Source organism: Atractosteus spatula, chromosome 5 (assembly GCF_055471065.1).
Source record: "Atractosteus spatula isolate fAtrSpa1 chromosome 5, fAtrSpa1.hap1, whole genome shotgun sequence".
Taxonomy (NCBI): domain Eukaryota; kingdom Metazoa; phylum Chordata; class Actinopteri; order Semionotiformes; family Lepisosteidae; genus Atractosteus; species Atractosteus spatula.
Window position 1 is genome coordinate 16,986,121 of NC_142710.1, and position 17,918 is coordinate 17,004,038.

At 39.7% G+C, this 17,918-nt stretch overlaps 1 protein-coding gene across 9 annotated transcripts in view; it reads right to left on the reverse strand.

Moving 5' to 3' along the window:
* The window catches only part of zmiz1a (zinc finger, MIZ-type containing 1a), a 157,890-nt gene that overhangs the window by 84,847 nt on the left and 55,125 nt on the right, over nt 1-17,918 (reverse strand). For 8 of the 9 annotated variants that reach the window (XM_088915939.1, XM_088915934.1, XM_088915931.1 and 5 more), the window contains exon 3: nt 11,988-12,062. The exons of the other annotated variant lie outside the window; for it this stretch is intronic. The gene's annotated coding sequence lies outside the window, so the exon portion shown is untranslated. The remainder of the gene's footprint in view (nt 1-11,987; nt 12,063-17,918) is intronic. 9 annotated transcript variants of the gene reach the window in all.

The window sequence follows — 17,918 nt, forward strand, 5'->3', positions numbered from 1 at the left end:
AAAACAACAGAGTGAAACTGTGATATTACAGTGCAGAACACACCCAGCGGAACCAGGGTCAAACTACAACTGCAAGAACAGACCTGTCTCCCTTCACAGAAGAGTCAGCTCTCCCCCCCTCAGGATCCTGGTGCCTGTAATCACCCTTCCCTGCAGACAATGCTCACAATTCGGCATTTAAAAAAAAAAAGCTTTCATCTTACAATCCAGAATTATTGGCTCTCCATCAAGCAATTGATTACAGAACAAACTATTTTCTATTTGAAAAGAAAACAAATTAAAACACTGGCTCTACAGCATGTTATGTGTTAAAAAGCATACCCCCCCCAAACATTCTAGTAGTTTAATCAAAACCGTGAAATGCATGTTAAGGGGAAAAAGAGACCGGGTGAATGAAGGGAGCTTAGGCGCCTTCTAGACACTGCAATTCAGAAAGCGTAAACAATCCAATGATTTGATTAACAGATCCATGGTTGCTTAAACATGCAGAGCAGCAGCATGCAGAACTGGCCAGCAGAGTCAGGATTTTTCACAGATCTGCTGTCAGGACTGTACTCAAACTGTGCGGGGCCACGGCAGCAGGTAATGGACATTTAGGTACTGTATTTAACTACCATCAGTTTCATTGTTTCCATGAAAAGCTTTTTGTGCTAATCGCTTCAATTTCCATCACAAAGTTGAAGTTTCAATGGCTTATTTACAACACAATGTGCTCTTCGCAGAATTTAATCTTGCCAAAAAATAACCACTAATTAGATGAAGGTAATAAACGCAATTTGCCAAATTCCCTAAACAATGTAAGGTGCAAACAATTGGAAGGTTAATGTTCTTTATCAGGTAAGCATGATTCCTCGATTAAAAACATTAACTCTGACTACATCTCCTTTATGTCTAACATTCTCTAGGGACACCTTAGGTATTAACATTACATGCACAATTTGAAGGTCAATTATTTTTCTTCAATAAAAATGTGTATTATATTGTATTCATATCAGTGACAGATCAGGGTGCACCTAAGTAAAACTGCAATATGCACAAAGGAAAAGAATTGAACTCCAAAGTTTACACTCTAAAGTAGCTAAACAAACAAAAAGAAATTTTAACAAGAAGGAAGATTTCCTCAAAAAGCGTATGATTTTATTTGAATACTCCTATTTAAAAGTTATTTCTTTAAAACCAATCACCAACAGGAGCTGGATGAAAGTTTAAATTATTTCATTTATTAAATTCTGCCAAAGAAATCCTCATCAGTACAATTACGGTATAAATATCTTGCCTCTGTGAAAACAGGAGGGTTGGTTAAAAAATAGTTTTCTGCAGTTTTGGTATAAACAAACAAAAACAAAATAAGGAGGACCGGGTTTCAAAGACTCAGGAAGGAATGGCTGTGTGCTTGGTTACAGCTGGGGGGAAGGGCACAAAGCTGGGGGACTGTGTCAGTCGAATGCCCCTGCTGTGAACCCACAGGATTTCCTTCCCAGATTCAACGGAGAGACAGCACACTCCACACGGCTCTACAGCACTGCTGTGGACACTCAGGACAGACTCACACGAGAGACAGCAGACTCTCCACACTGCTCTACAGCACTGCTGTGGACACTCAGGACAGACTGACACTCACATGAAAGACAGCACACTCTCCACACAGCTCTACAGCATTGTTGTGGACACTCAGGACACACTCACACTCACATGAGAGACAGCAGAATCTCCACACAGCTCTACAGCACTGCTGTGGACACTCAGGACACACTCACACAAGAGACAGCACTCTCTCCACACAGTTCTATAGTACTGCTGTGGACACTCAGGACACACTCACACACACAAGAGACAGCACACTCTCCACACGGCTCTACAGCACTGCTGTGGACACTCAGAACACACTCACACAAGAGACAGCAGACTCTCCACAAAGCTCTACAGCACTGCTGTGGACACTCAGGACAGACTGACACTCACACAAGAGACACCACAGTCTCCACACAGCTCTACAGCACTGCTGTGTACACCCAGGACACACTCACAGTCACACACAAGAGACAGCACACTCTCCACACGGCTCTATAGCACTGCTGTGGACTCACATTCCTGGCAGATGGTAGGAGTAGCCCACGTTCACTGACAGGACTTCACATCTGATAACAGCTGGAATGATTTTCTGTGCATTCTCACATGTAATTCTTATATGGTTTTAGCTCTTTTTAAGTTACAATACAGTAATGATAACATAGACATAGGAACATTGCAAACTTGTAAAATGTAATTTAAGCTGTACATTTGAATACTTCTACACTGTTGTCTAATTTTGATGTCCAGAAGAGATAAAATTGATGTTCTGATTTGTTTCATGTTAAATCTCTCATAGATAAACACCTCACATAAATATTTCACATAAATCTCCATTTTACAAAGAGATTGTAGTAAATTAACAGATATAACAGGGGTGTCCAGCTTGGGCTGGTCAGCCTTACCTTATAAATTTCTAAGACTTCTAAAATTTTGTTTTAACTGCTTAGGGATCTGTTCAATTGAGTAGTATGGAGACCACTGTAACTGAGAATACCAACACCCAGTAGCTACAGGTCATTCTTGAATTACATGAACACATGTACACCAAGTGTTTCAGGTGTTTATGTCCCAGTGGTGATCTGTAAAGCCTGCTGGACTGTGGCTATGCAGGACCAGGGCTGGCCAGCCCTGAACCCTAATCATTTTTCTCCAGCTCATTCCCTATCCTGTCATGAAAACTCATACAAATAAAGCATGATTGGAAAGGATGACCTATGGCTTCTCTTTCTTTTATTTTTAATTTAAGAGTTTATTACAATACAATTTGCCAGGAAGTTTCAGGCTTAGTCCACATCCATAAATGCCCAAGCAGAAAACTTTCTCAGCAGAAAACTCTTAAGAAAAATGAAAGGAGAAAGTTAGGAGCTCCCTTCTCATATACACTACATGTGGATTAAGCAGACTTTCACTTACCCCCATCAGCTTGTTCTAGCGACAGTATGTTGCTCAAAGTTCAAAGTTTATGTTGATGAGCCTCAGACCACTGTAAAACTGAGCAGCTCTGTTGAAAATAAAGGGTTAAATGCTCTTGGCAGACCAAACCGCCAACTCACTGAGTTTTGTGAGAATTAAAAAGTGCACACAGGACTAATGTTTTAACACGGATCTAACCCTGAATGTATGACAACAGAATGAAAAGGATGTTTTCTTGGGAATGCACATCTTTAGATTTAAATAACAACACTCTATAATGCAGTATGAATAAGCTTTTGTATATGAAATAGGTAGTATGATCTTACAGAGTTATAAAGAATTGGTCATGTAAGCACAGATTGTACCTGCTGTTGTATTATTACAAAAGCAGCAGATCTTACAATAACAACTCACCATCTGACATTTCTGAACATTTCAAACAGGCATTCAATTGTTTCATGAAGGTTTTAACTGTTGATCTAAAACATTGCCATGGAAATATGCCATGGAAAAAATGGTCTGGTGGCTGGTTTGGGCAATTATTTGATTTTGAAACATGATAAGGGAGTGTTTGTTTTAGCTTGATCGCAGTACATTGTTGGCAAGTTTTATAATTTTTTTAACATTACGTTGGGGTGTGGATGGGCCATGGATTTGGAACATTTAGATGCACAGCTGATACCAATCATATATCACAGCCCAAGACTGACACAACCCGCTCTGACAGACAGAGGTTCTTATCTTATTTTAAAAACATTTCTTCCTGATCTTTCTGAACTGCACTATACTGAAACAGTCTGTTTGGGAAAGCTGAAATCCTAATATTTAGATTTCTTTAGCTTTTTCTTAGCTGATCCAGCTCTCCACTCTTGTTTACTAAAGTACATCGCAAAAACCTTAAAAAAAACTGCACAAAACTATTTCAGACTGTTCACATGCTTTAATTTTTTATGGCTTCAATAATCTGTGCGGAAGTTCGGGAGGGCTTCTGTGCTTATCTTTATGTAACAGAAGGATGTCAGACATGAAAGAAGCTGCAGACTGATCATTAAATGTTTTGTTTGGTTCTGTTAAGAACAGCTCAGATGTTGCAATGAAGACAAGCCACAGAGGCAGTTCTGATTTACATCTGTTGAGTGTGCATGTGTCTGCTCAAGTCCCTTTGGCAGCAGTGAGTGAGATCATGTCTTGCCTGGCTCAAAGCTGTGCATTTCTACGACACTGGGTCAAACAGGATGTCACACGAAACAGTCTTCAAGGAGTCTTTTTAATTGATGGGGCAGCACATTTCACCTATTAGCAGAAAGACATTAACAACTACTAAGAGACAACAGTGCTCTTCACCTCTGATTCCTGGAAGAGTGCCAGTTTTGAGGGGCATTTTCACCTATAAAAAGATATTCATTCTCCACTCAAAATTTAAGTTTCCTTTACCGCCATAGGTATGGAGTTATTACGTAGAATAGTAAAGCAGTCCAATATTTATATGAGTAACACCACTACTGATGGCTCATCTGCATGATGTCGGAGGTGAAAGAATGATGTGAAAGCACATAAACTGAATAATAACTGAAGCAAAAATCATGCAAAAAGCAACCATAATATCTGTATCATAACGTCATCAATGTCTGGCTTAAGGTTAAACCCTGAGAACTGATACTACATACGCACCTCAACATACTTGATGCACTGCATGAATCAACACACATTTTATCAGTTTCCAAGGAATCCAGATATCTATTAATGCTTCCTGCCCACCTCTCAGAAAAGAAAGGCCTTCCACACAAAATGAGCATTTCTCTGCCCAAGCAAGGTTAAAGGTACAGGGCAGTGATAGAAGGAAGCTTGATCAGGGAATTACCGCCTGATAAGCCTGAGAAATACATTCACATTGCTTATCCTATCATCTGACCCTTGATCATTTTCACTCAAGCAGAATTACTCCCTGTGCAAGCGACCTTGCATTACACAATATCCCTTCCACCACCACCATCTCCCAGGGGACAGATCTTCTGCTAATTCTTGGATGAGGACAGTGGTAAAGGGTCAATGGTCAGGCTTATGGCCAGGGTGCGTCTCAGTAGTCACTTTCTACAGTTCTTAAATTGAATGTTTTAAACAGGAAAAAACTCAAGACACTTAGTTTGTTACATTTAGAGTAAAAACATCTTTCTAACATTTTTGTATTATGTGTGCAAACAAAAACTAAAGATAAATTTATGGTTACATTTTTCTAGTAGTGGCTTTTTAACAGCCACAAAACCAGCATGGCACCAGAAAGTGAGATGAGACAACTTGTTGTCCTGACCTTGAAATGACAGCCACTTAAAAAAAGGGGAAAAAAAGCTGTTTTGATATGGAAGAACTCCGATTATAGCTCTGTTCTAGGCCAGCGCACAATCACTGTACATGTTCCAAATCAATGACCTACTTTCTTCACACACACACACTGGCACGTTAGCAAAGTCAGTTTTAAAAGCTTAATGTTTAAACCTGTCTTAGACTGTTTTTTAAGCTAATTTCCTTTTACCAATATATGTGCGCATATGTCATGCATGAATTTGTAAAGACAATATAACTGCATTAGACATACTTCATGGATAGTCTGTGAGGATTATACTTCAATCAGACAGGTACAGTATATACTGTATCACACATGGCACACACTGCCTGGTAATACAGATTTAGTTTCATGATCATCATCAATACAATTCACTTTTCACCTTTCCATATGTAAAAAATCAAAATAGGGGAAAGTCATTTCAGTGTGCACATATATGGGTCATACAGCGAGGTATAGCTGAAATGCATCTAATCTTTATGTGAACGCAGGACAATTAAAAAAAATGTTATTGGTGCAATCAGCTCTGTAGGCACCGCTTGACTTGCTTGAATTCAAGAAACCATCGAGCCAGAGGCTTCCAGAGTTTCCCCACTTGGAGGACATGTGAACAGCTTGGGTTCTGGAGAAGCCAGGACAGCACCTAGCCTCTGCATTCCTGCTCTTCCAACAGAGGAGGCTATTTACAGAGCTGTAGTGCCGCAGGCAGGAACACCACACTACAGTCGCTGCCTGTGCAACCCAGGGACAGCTGAAGAATGACTTCATTATTTAAACATGGTGTCGCACAATTGTTATCTTCATAATCAGTTACCGACCTGTTAATCCTTCTGTTTTTTTGTTTTTGCTTCTTCAGTTTAATATTTTTAAAAAAAGCTCCTTGTTGTATCATTTTCACTCCTTCCTGTCTTTTTAAACATGTTTTTGTGGAATCTTATAAAAGCACTCTTTGCAATATTGCATGCAACAAACATATGGCTGTACCAAAACACTGTAAACACAGCACTAGGGATTATTACTAACAGTATTTATACATTCCACAAAAAAAGTTATGGCTTGGCTGAAGAGCAACAGCTTTGTTTTTGATGGAGTGACTTTTGATTAGGAACTGAATGACTGAACAACAAAATAATTCTGAAGGTGCATGCAAGAAAGGTTTATATTTGACAAAAAAACACTTTGCAATTCAACATATATACACAGCATTTGACTGAATGTGCGGGTGAAATTCTTTCATTCTTTGTCACAGTCTACAGCTGGGGACATGGTCTGCCTCACCAGGTACAGCAGTGACAGCCCACTCAATTAGCTCATTTACTCATGGCTGATTGTCAGCAAAGCCAGTGAATATAAACCACTTCCAACTGCTACAGTGCCACACAGGAGCTGTTTGGGAAGGGGAAATGCTCTGTTTCAGGACATTCCTTAAAAACTGTCAAGCCAAAGTTATATTCTCAATAGCAGTGAAATTCCACAAATCTCACTGCAGGCCTGTATTCAGGTCAACTGTGTGCCATCATGGGTACCATTCCCTACATGAGTTTAATTTCAACTGTGCATTATTCCCTTTTAACCTTCTAGGCACCGTTCCACATTGCCCATGTTTATTTTACAACGGCATACCTCCTTTATAATAGCAATTAGCAGCCATTGTCACTACACTAAATCCCAATGTAGCAAACCTTAACCATTACCCTAGCGCACAGTGGATTTTAGCATTCCATCCATCACTAGAGAGCTGCTTGTTCCTTATTAACCAACATCATTTTAAAAATCATAATTGTGATTATTGTACACTACACATCTCTCGCTTCTGTTGCAAAGAAGTTTGTTGGCGTGTTTCATTCACTGTGAATATAAATTTGCAACCGTACACACAAGTATCAGTTAGTGAACTGCAGGACTGATATGTGTATTAAACAGACTGTGGGATTAATGAGCAGCATCACCTGTAAGCCCTGCTTGAGAGACTGATGAGCCAAAAGGCTCCAGACCTCTGATTTTCAGTGAAAAGCAGCTCAGGCATAATTTCGGAATTAGAAGCATTTTAACTGAGAAACAGAATCAGCTAGAGGCAGGTTTAAAAGGATATCACACGACAGAGAATATACACTGAGAGCACAAATCATGTTTATAGGGGTTTCATTCATACCGCACTGACAAATGCTACCAGTGTAGTTGACATTTATACTCCTAACATGCAATTAATATAAATATAGCAGGTTAATGAACACTAGATTACCAGCTGAATGCTATCTAATTTCAGGTAATTTAAGAAGTACAGATTTTTTTCTCTACAAGTGTCCTTATTATTATGGTAAGCTGAGAAAAAAAATCATGAAATAATTCATGAATTAATAAAAAGTTTTTATTTTAAAATGTCACAAAGGCAGTAAATTCCTAGGAAATACTAACATGGGGGTCAAGTGTTAATGAGGAAACCCAAATGAATTGCTTCCTTCCTCCAGTGCAACAGGACTCAAGCAAGGCTAACTGTCCATGTGACCCAATAACCTGCTCACACAGCCAAGACAACTGCAAAGGTGTGCTGGCTCCAATTATCTCCACAGATACGAACACTGGAAGGTCATTTTTATGCTCCTGTGTCAGTCAGCAAATTGTTTCTCATGTCTTTTTAAATAATGAACCTCAAAAATAAAGCAGTTCAGTACTCTCGTGAAAGGTCACGCATGTACTGTACAGTACTGCAGACTCTTAGGATTGGGCCCAATTAGTATTGGACATATACAATACCCCTTTTCTTTAACCAGCTTCAAAAGAAATTGTCGAGACAAAGAAGTACACCAAGGAAAACAATTGTAGAAAACGAGAAATTACATGTAAATCAACTCAAAAAACTGTGATCTTGTATGAACCACAAAGCCATTTAACTGGAAGGGAAAAACAGGAATTACAATATAAAGGAAAACTACTCTCTTTCAGCTGCCCAGTATCCTGGCGCAGCCTTCACATAACCTTAGTAGCTCACCTTAGAATTGTACTGCACTATTAGCTCAATGCTTCAACTAAGTCTGCAATAAAACTGCCATATCGAAGAAATATTTACCTCCTGAGCAAGAATGAACAGTTTTCAGTGGTTCTCAGGAAGTGTTTAGAACATCATAAAGAAGCATTCAAGCTGTATTACAGCCTCAGCAACGGTCAATATAAAAGGACAACCTCTACATGAGAATCTGAAAACTGTCTACAATTACGATACTTCACAGCCCAGCAGCCTAACAGGGACACTAAACAGTTCATACTTAAAACATAGAAAATCAGAAGTACTGCACACTTGTATTCTTCTCTACGTCAGCGATTTCATTTGAAAGTGCTCATTAAACACTTGAATGTAACACTCCAAACCAATTAGGTAAACCAGCATGGAAACACTGAAACTAATTTCATTAAATAAAGCTTTAGTCCCTGGTCTTCCAAAAGCCATGGGCCAGACCAATTATCAGGCTAATTGGTTTCTAATCTCTAGCCATTTTAAGTCCCTAACCCTTACATCATCCAATGGGCTTCAAACGCACAGACATTTCTGCTAAATAGCGTCCTTGCAAAACAAGGCACTGCACATGCCTTTGAAAAGCTACCTCATATTTTTTAGGACATCAAATGTGTTATTTCATTAAAAAAAAAGCCTCCCCTGACAATAAGATGAACCTTCAGCTTCAGCACAGAAGAAATAAAAATCCTTAAGGTTAATATATAGATCCCAGCTGCAAAACTCTGCACTTCTTCAACATTTACCTTCTGAGCTGGTGCAATTAGTAATTAAAAAAAGAAACAAGCTGTTCTCTCAGTGGGGCCATTGCGGCAGTGTTGTAGTGCTGAAATGAACCCCCCCCCCCCCTCCCCTTCCCCTGTGTTTATGAACCCTCAGGAAATACCAGGGCATTCCAGCTCTACAGCAGTTCCCCACCATGTGACTGGAGAGACACAGCCTGAATTGTTTTCACGTTTGCACAAGAACTGTGATAAGGAAAGTTCTTGAAAACTCAGATGTGTGCGATGTGACATTTCAGCCCGCACCTCCGCTCTGGCTGATTTCATCCTTAGGAAGGTAATTAATCTATGCAGTTAGTGTGAGGTAGAAAGAAAACCTTTACAGCAATGTTACTTTTACATGATTGCTTCCTCTTCCTGCCCTCCTTAACGTTTTGCAGATACTGCTAAGACTGTGTGCCTCTGTGCTGTTGATAAAGAAATCATACATTACAGAACTGTAGGCACAGCGGCATGCGCTGTACAGAAACGGGGCTGTATTTTTTAACCTTATCTGACTGCGCTTGTTTTGAAGGACAAACAGTTTCAAGTTGTCTGCCAACAAAACAAAGACTTACGGACTTTCAGAATGCAGTTCTTCAATACTAAAACTAAATCAATGAATGCCTAAAAATATTTCTTCTCGTGTCATAAGGCGATCTTGGACTTTCCTCAGTTTTTAGAGGGAGACTTTTCTCAACAACCTTTGACATACGGTGAAAGTGCAAAACGGAAAGTTGCAATCACCCTGCTCACATAAGAAAGCTGCGTGCTAGCAGGAATGCAAATTGGGGCCAAGCGTTTGGCTGCAAAAAAAGGTAGGTCAAGTCTTGTGTAACAAACATAATAGGTTCTTTCAGGCCAATTTAGTGTTCTGTAACATTGTCAGCACTCAAGTGGTTCTACAACCCCCTATGCTTGGAATGTATTACAACCTTTCATGCAATTGAACATACATGAGATATAGACAAAAAAATAAAAATAAATTTAAATAACCACTACATGCAAGGAGCTGCCTTGTCATTTCTGCTTAAGACAAACAAGAAGTTGGTTGCAAAAAGTGGATGTTTTAAGACTAAGTCGGAAGCAGATTAAACACTTCATTAGCTACTGTAAGCACAAGAAAACCACCAGAGAAAGCAAGATTATTTGTTTTTTTTTTGTTGGCAACAACAAATCAGTGACCATTCCACCAGTGGTACACTACTGATCTTCAATGAAGTTTAAGTCATCAGTTCTGATTACAACTACAAGATTATCAAACCAGTAGTTTCCAAAACAAAAAGCATATTGTGTATATTACCATCATGCAAGGAACTCACAAAAGCATACTGTAATCATACTGTAAACATTAATCAGTATTACCATATTATTTAAAACAGTCACTTAAAACTGCTTTGAACCAAAAAACAAAAAATAGTTTAAAAACCCTGAAAAAAGCCCCTCAGCATTCTGACATTATTAACAATGGGGGTGGAGTATCAGGTAAAATGCATAGTGATTTTCTCCTCTTGCCTGATAAGAACAGGAAGGAGCTTATCCACTTTATTTCTGCTGCCATACACAGGAAAACAGGACCTTCATGTCTCCATGTGACTGTTACTGTTGACCTCCACTGAACTCTGAGATTTGTTGCTTCCTTTACTGCAGAACAATTCTAGCACTCAGTCTTAGATGGTTTATTTGCTGTACGCAGTGCTATTTACCCAATACGCACTGACCAGAATGTCAGCAATAACAGCAACAAAAGTATCACTGCCTTGATTTTGAAAAATACAATGATTGCCCTAGAAACATTCACGTATTTTGCAGCAAAAGTCTGCTTCTTCTCTTTTTTTAGTGTTTTGCGCGATTCCACAAGCTCGAGCGGACAAATCACTGTAGTGCACTCTTGGCAATCTCAGTTCTGCTCTACTCTGGAGGTGCTAATAAAAATGTTTTTAGAAAAGTTCATATACTACAGTACGGAGACATTTACAGGGCAAACAAAAAGAAAAACTTATCTTGCCTTAGGGTTTATCGTGTTGCCTGAAATGTCTCCCTCCAGTTGTTATCTTAAATTCATCTCTGCTTCCTGCTTAAACCTTTGTCCTCCACTGACAACAGCAAGATGACTTTGGGTGCAGGTAATACTGTTTTCCCAGACCAATATGCTACCATCACCAAAGAAGGAAGACCCCCACCAAACGTTTATATGAGAAACATGATAAACACCATGCTCTACAGCCGCTCACTAGCACAGACATCACTAGGCTTTGCTATTATTGCAGATGATGTCCTTCATGTTGATGCACAAACTGCACTGGAGCTTCTATGTGATGGGAATCATGATAATTCTTTTGCCTCAGAAACCACCTACTCCAAATCCATCATTACTTCAAATACATGCCGGCCAACTGTAATCGGCTTTGGGGTTTTCTAAAACGCCCAACGACATGAGCAGGCATGGTGGGTGGAAATGATCCCCTCAGCCAACTTGTCTGAATCTGGAGGTGTTGTCACTGGGTCAGAACACATTCCCCTCCAGGTCCAGGTCCAGTCACAGCCTGTCAGAAAAGCTGCTGGTGACCACTGAATGCACTAGTGACTTCACCTTGTTGCTGGCAGGAACACTGTGTTCTCAAAGCAAATTCCTTTCTTTTTCACTTGGAAGTAGCATCACTGTGGCACCAATATGAAACCTGCCAACCCACGCATCTTTTACGTGAACATGTTACCTTTGCACATGCAAACTCACGCAAGTACATGGATTGGAAGATTGACAGTTCTGTCCTTTCATACTGTGTTTCTGAGCATAAAACAATATGGGGGCTAAAACTAAACTGAAGGATGGCTTCACTGATGGTGATGGCTTTTGTATCAGCAAAGGAAAGGAAATCAAGTATCTTACCTGTGGGTGTTTCGGAATTCCTTTGGAAGTACTTGGTTAAGCCCCTTTTAAATCCTCATTGATTATAGCTCTTGCCTGCAAAATAAAAGAACAACTGAAGTAGTCCAGTAGACAACCAAAACTTTAACAAGGTGACAGAGAAGTACCCATTTCTCACTTTATGTTCTGGAGGCTGAGAATCAACATAAGCGTACAGAATGTTTCTCTCTAAAATCAACCAGAACTGTCAATTTGCCAATCCAGGTTTTGCTGTGCCTGAGAATAAACTGTATTAGGTGTTTATACTACGCAAGACAATCACGTGGTTAAATAAAATCTAACTAATTTAAAGGAAAAGGAAGGGATGGAGTTTTTTAAATTATTTTTTTACATATAATTAAAACTGTGTGGGCATGGAGACAAATGAACCTCACTCAATCTTTTCCAATCTTACATAGGTTTAGTTGACAGATGTCTGTTTGCCAGCACATAAAAGATTCACGTACTGCAGAAGAGTAAATAAACAGAGAATGCAAAGATAAGATTATTGTACTGAGGCGCTCCAGATGTTGTTCTCAAGTGTTGCAGAGCTGTGCTGACTGTAAAGACACAACCTTGACAGAAAAGAGACATATTTGCCAAATAGGTTCTGCCAAACCTAAACTTTGTACTTCTAATGCTAATACCAGCTTCCACTGGTTAATCTTGTGATATGCAGACATGCAGCTCCTGCTCAGTAACTGTTCAGTAAGAGAAAGTGGAAAAGGATAAAGATGCACTACAGAAACACAAACACAAATGCGTATTCAATAAACGTAACTAAAACAAAATGCATGTGTGCATTCACCAAAAATATCATAATTGGAAAAAATAACACCAGTAATCGTCGGCACAATGACTGAGGAGCAAAGACAATAACTGGTAATTTGCTCCAGTTGGCTTACCCGAGGGTGTGTAGTAGGAGCTATTAGCTCTGGGATGAAAACCCCATTACTAGGATTCTGCACCAGGGCAGGCTCAGGCTTGCTTGTTGTGAGCACACAGACAAAGGTGAACATAACGGAAGCACAGTGATTTGAACTTCATTGTTTCATTGCGCAATAAAAGGAACAGGACTACAGTTCGGAGAAATAAATGACACAGTTGAATGTACCGTTCAGCAAGGCATGTTCTAAAATATATTCACAAAGCTCAAAAATAATTGGTAAAAATAGCTACTAAAATCAAATAATGAGTGATCTCTCCATGTGTAATTATATAGAATGTATTCTCTGGTGCTCTCACTTGAAATCTTCCCACACAGTCTTATTCCTCACAAATGTCTTTTATTTCCCCTCTCTCAATGTGCATGCTGAAAAGAGTAATTATGCTCATTACTTTATAAGTTGTTTTTTGTAATCCTTTCATTTTATTCTAAATTTAGTGCCCTAAAATGCATCTCTCCTTAATAACAAAACATGGCCTTGGGTCACACTAAAATGCTTAAATTTTCTGACTGTTGAAATACATACTTTTATAGGGCATCTCTCTCTGAAAGGCCTTGTGCAAAGAAATGAGAAAGGGGACCTTAGCTTCAGGAGAGTAGATGCAAAAATTGGAAGATACAGTGGGATTTAGTTTTCACTGGATGTTTTAAAAACAAAAGCTTGTGTCAAACGTTTGCTTCTGTGTACCTGCCAGCAGTGCTCTTTATTTTTACCTCTCACCTCATCACTTTGAGGACAAATGCTGACTTTGAGATTGCCACACAGCCATGCTTTTGCAAGCCTGGGTTTTGCCTTTCACAAAAGACAGGATCTTACTGGATCAAATGTGCTCTGGGACCTTCTGTAGGGAACCTCCATCTGTTATTTCTGCATTCACTGTACTGAGAATGGGGTCTTTGGAGCACCTCTTCTTCATACTGTACATTGTGGCCTAATGGTCCTGTTATAGTGTATGATGCTGAGATCATTTAGAACACAAACGAAAATGTAATTATGACTTATTATTTAGAGCATTTTCATTTATATGGATGCATATTTGTGCACAATATGATAATCCAGTTGTAACACCTTTGAGGATATGTGCCTAAATTCTAAATTTGGATCAAGCCCGTTTTAAATGTCAAACTGATTAGTAAAAGATTATGCAACAATCATCACTCTGAAAAGGGGTGGAGGCGTATTGCTTGGTGCTTTTGTTAAATGCATTGCATTAAAACAAGACTGAGAAAAATCAATTCATAGTATGTTCCTGAGAGACATCTGGACTTAACAAATTTGCCCTGTCGTCTTGGCAATGCTTTAGAAGCCTGAAAGTATGACATATTTCAATAGCAAGTCATGAGTATATCACACACTCAACACATCCTCACAGGTATGTGTTCTCAACTTACTTGCGATTCTTAACGATTTACATTCCCTTCAAGAACCTGTCTGAATCAAATCCTGATCATGTGTTTATTAACCCTTTATTAATACTGGGTTGATATGACTATTTGAAAATAGGTGCCAAATAAAGTCAACATTTGTTCTGTGAACTACTTTTTCTAAGGTCAAGAGCGTTTCCATGATTCAAACATAATTCATTAACTGAACTTCATATTTGACAAAAATAGCACAATATAAAACTTTATTACAGTTTGAACTATTGCAGTTGTAATTGAGAAAGAATATTTTAAATCAGAATCTGAGTAACTGTTACTGCAATCTGGAAATTCCCTAACATGAAATTCATGTTGTGACTACAAATCTGCTGATGTATATTGTCTAGATTTTAACTCATCTGCTCTACACTTACACAGAAGCTTATTAGAAATGTTAAAAAAAAATCCTATTAGGATTTGGCTCTGCTCCTTAAAAGGGAAATGGCTTTAACCATTCATGGCACATTTAAAGGAAATAGGAAGATAAAATGGGCAACGGAAAATGTAATGCTATTTTCTTTTGCACTAAATTAATGTAACATTAATAAGGGGTTTGTTCAAAATGAATAGATATAGCTCGGCACTTGCTCGGTTTATTTAATTTATTTATATATTCCCAAAGTGCTTTTTCCCCAAGCTAAAATTTAAATAAAATGGGCCATTTGTTTTAAATTAACCACACACAATCTCATACTCAAAATAAACATTTTTGTAGCACAGCTATGCCTGTAACACTGCCATAGCTATATTCTATAATATTTACCAGTAGTCTTCATTTTGATTTGACCCAGGGCTCTGTGCACATAGATTTCTGAAATCCAGTCTATAAAAAATACATCATGTTGGATAAACAGTGTGCATCACCTTGAGGAGCACAGAGAGACTTGGTCGCTATATCATCACTTGTGTGCTGGCAGAGCCAGGGGGGAAACACATGTCCCAGAAATCTTCCCGGTTAGCTGAGACAGCAGAGTGGCCAAAAGATCAAGCTGAGATGACAGAGGAGGAGGAAGAAGAATCTATTAATTTTGTCCTATGAGGGATGGAATGGAGCAAGACCAAATCAAAAACTCCAAGACAACAGTGCAGGGAAGACACACAGAAGCAGAAACAGACGAAAAGAGCACAAGTAAATTGATAACACAAAAAAGCAAAAATAATGCACACATGAAAAGTTTTGAGGAAAAGAAAGATTTCTACGTTTTGAAAATGTCTACAGTCACAGAGTCTGGTGGGTGTGATCAGTGAGCTCCACAGATGTTGTGCCACACACAAGAGGCTCTCTAACCTACAGGGGAATCCTGAATCATCAGATCATGAACTAAACCATCCATCTATCCATCCATTTCCTAACTGGCCAGCAGTCATATCACCCTGCAACTCACAACTGGCAACCCACTGAAGCTAAGCAGGTGTGAGCCTGGTAAGTACCTGGATGGGAGACCTCCTGGGAAAAACTAAGGCTGCTGCTGGAAGAGGTGTTAGTGGGGCCAGCAGGGGGTGCTCACCCTGCGGTCCATGTGGGTCCTAATGCCCCAGTATAGTGATGGGGACACTTTACTGTAAACAAGCGCAGTCCTTCGGATGAGACGTAAAACCGAAGTCCTGACTCTCTGTGGTCATTAAAAATCCCAGGGCGTTTCTTGAAAAGAGTAGGGGTGTAACCCCGGCGTCCTGGCCAAATTTCCCATTGGCCCTTACCAATCATGGCCTCCTAATAATCCCCATCTATTAACCGGCTTCATTACTCTGTGCTCCTCCCTTGAGAGCTGATGTGTGGGGAGTGTTCTGGCGCATTATGGCTGCTGTCGCATCATCCAGGTGGATGCTGCACATTGGTGGTGGTGGAGGGGATCCCCATTACCTGTAAAGCGCTTTGAGTGGAGTGTCCAGAAAAGCGCTATATAAGTGTAAGCAATTATTATTAATTATTATTATTATAATTTCTTCAATTCAGGATCATGGGGGAGCTGCAGCCTATCCCAAATGCATTTAAGAGTTGCAGAGCTTAGGGGCATAACAGGAGAAGGCCCTGTCACCCATAGAGTGTAGACAGGCTTGGGGGACAGATAGGAGACCAGAATTAGAAGAGCAAAGGTTGTGAGGTAGGGAGTAGGGTGATATTAGGCCTTATAGACAAGCAAGAGGATTTTGAAGTCGACACGAAACTTGACAGGAAGCCAGCGCAATGACTCCAGGATAGGAGTATGGTGATCACTTGCACTAGACCTGGTCAGGATTCTGGCTGCCGAACTTTGGACATACTGCAGTTTGTTCAATGTGGATTTAGATACCCTACTGAGTAGAGCATTACAGTAGTCAATTCGGGAGACGACAAATGTGTTGATCAGCTTTTCAGGCACAGTTAGTGATAACATAGATAACCACAGTTGTGACCGTAACGCCCACAGTTCTCGTAGTTGACGGGGCAGCAGATGACTCTGAACATACAGTACAGGCACAGCGGAACAAGCTAAAGGCCTCTCTGAAAGAATACTTGCCAGCAATGGCTGTCTCAGAGCACCCAGACAATGGAGCCATCATCAGTCAGGTAAACAGGAATTAAAGTGAGAAATCACCTTTTCAAACATGGGCAAATGATAAGTGAAATAATTTCATCTAACGGACCTCATGGCAAGAAATGGTTCACGAAAGCCCTTTTTTTTTAACACCTTCTTTGTCGCTGAAGCAGGCTTTACTACAGATAGTTGCATCAATGCCAAGTGGAGCATTTTTAGTATGGCCCTGTCTATCCTGGTGCTTTCAAAGGATGTGAAGGGTTGAGGCTCAGATAAAAAGGCCAGTGTCCAGACTACACAGAGTGCACCATGTGCCCTGTGTTCAAGACCTGCTTGTGTGAAATCCAGGGGGATGAAGCGGTGAGGGACCTCTCATTGTAAATAGGCACCTTGCTCACTCTGTCCTGAAGTTCTTTTAATAGTGGACCTTCAGGAAAAAAAAGACTCCTTCCCTCATCCAAGTACATAAATAATTTTATGCAGTTAATCTCCCCTCCCCCAGAAAGCACAAACTTTAAACCTGCAAATATTAAATACTCATACAAATACGTAATATGAAAGCAGTTACTGTAGCTTGTTGTAAGAGATGTGATTAGGAGTGATGCTGCAGATACACACTAGGCTACTGTGGTGGAGTGACAAATCACAAAAATGGGAGAGGGGCCTTCAAATATGAATGAGATCATTTCATGACTCTGCCACACGCTAACTTTCAGACACTTGGTATGAAGCCGACCGCTTGCCATTGAGCACACAAAACAAGCTTTAATTCCATTTTTTCCTACCGAATATAATCATTTTCCTATTTGGCATTATTTAACTGGCACACAGGAATTTCAAGCAATTTCCATGTAGTATATTGAATGCTGAGATCACTGCGCATCCAGATTGATCTCAAATAGATGCCATTAAATGTAGTGGCCAGGATGCATGCAATCTGAATAATTCATATAACTAGGCTGCACTGGAGCAAATATTTTTTCTGTTTAAAATGAATATGCCCATTTATGATCATCGGCAAAAATA